At 40.1% G+C, this 1,391-nt stretch overlaps 1 long non-coding RNA gene across 1 annotated transcript; it reads left to right on the top strand.

Annotated features, from left to right (window-relative positions):
• Nucleotides 1–237: 237 nt before the first annotated feature.
• On the top strand, nucleotides 238–784 carry LOC119734072. Its single transcript, XR_005272030.1, has 2 exons — nucleotides 238–442; nucleotides 682–784. It is a non-coding gene; the product is annotated as an uncharacterized LOC119734072 (long non-coding RNA).
• Nucleotides 785–1,391: the final 607 nt, after the last annotated feature.

Below are 1,391 nucleotides of genomic sequence, written 5' to 3'. Positions count from 1 at the left end.
AAAATGGGAGTGTTTGTCGACCGTTTCATTGTTTCAAGTGACCGTTACCATACATCAGTTGTGCGTATGTCGTCATATGATAATTCCATTATACTTCAGGGAGGGTAGTATTACCTGAAGCGCGCAAACTTAGGCCTAGCCCTCGCCTGATAACAAAAAACAGGCCATAGGCCTATGAACAGCTTTGAAAATGTTTCACATCGTGGAGCATGCAAGATTATCTAAATTAAACTGTTAATGTATTCACAAGTTTGCATTTGTGTATAGCGCCCTCTGTCAGATGACTTTGGAGAACACAACTGAGCCACGAACAAACACACATTAGCACATGTAAAATCCCTTCATGTCAGACATCTTTGGACGATATTTTCTGAGAATCGCTTGAGGTTTTGTCTCTTTTGAGACCCAACAAACTGAATTAAGAGGGAAAGGATGCAAGGAGGTAAATTAGAGACTCTTATTATTCTTGAGAAAGAAGTGTAAACCGTATATTTGATTCATTTTATAGATAATTCTGCGATCAGTTTTAACATTCTATAGTTCAAAATTGAGCGTGATTTTCGTATATGTTTAACCATTGAATTTAGGAATTGGATTAAGTGATGATTTATGTACGATGCTTTTATAATTCATGTAATACTCTGTGAACTAAGGATATTTACTTTGTTTATATATTCACAGTTTTCACGAAGCCACTGCGGATTATTTCACAAGCCACTGCGAACCATTTCATGGAAGACTTGCGAATCATTTTCATGGAATAAATGCGAGATGTTATAATCAACGGCTTCTGTAGAGACCCTTGTTTACTCCTTAGTTACCGACCTTTGACCTAGAGGTGACCTGTGACTTAGATGTGACCTGTGACCCCCTGCGAAACCCCTAGTAGTAGCACTACGAACACCAAAAAGACTGCACCTCGAAATTGATTTAGTGCTGCCGCTACAGTGAAAACTCCTGCGTAACTTAAGCAGTCTTTGCTACAAGAACCTCCCCCTGCGTGATCAGTGATTGTGCGACACATCCTCACATCTGGAGACGAGGCTGTACCTGCGTTGAGTACTGATGAGATGGCTTCACTCTTGTAGCTGCGACACGAGTGCCCGTTCCGGTACCATCAACCATCGACCCAGCGACCCTGCGACCTGTCGTCCGTTGCGACCGTGACTGTTCTTCGGACATCATGGACATATGATTTCTTGATCATCGAGACTTCATCGTGGATCTTTGAACTGGACAGTAAAAACTGAGTTTGCGTCTATTTGTGCATTTTGATTTGCATAATTGTAATTTGCATTTGTGATTTGATGCAAATTGTCATTCAACGAAATTGTCATTTGATTTGAGCTTTGTTGATAATAATTCAGAATTTGTACCAGAATATAAATATG

This window comes from Patiria miniata, unplaced genomic scaffold, assembly GCF_015706575.1.
Source record: "Patiria miniata isolate m_02_andy unplaced genomic scaffold, ASM1570657v1 HiC_scaffold_26, whole genome shotgun sequence".
Classification (NCBI taxonomy): Eukaryota; Metazoa; Echinodermata; class Asteroidea; order Valvatida; family Asterinidae; genus Patiria; species Patiria miniata.
Note: the sequence above shows the minus strand (reverse complement) of the source record. Positions and strands in the feature narration are given on the sequence as shown.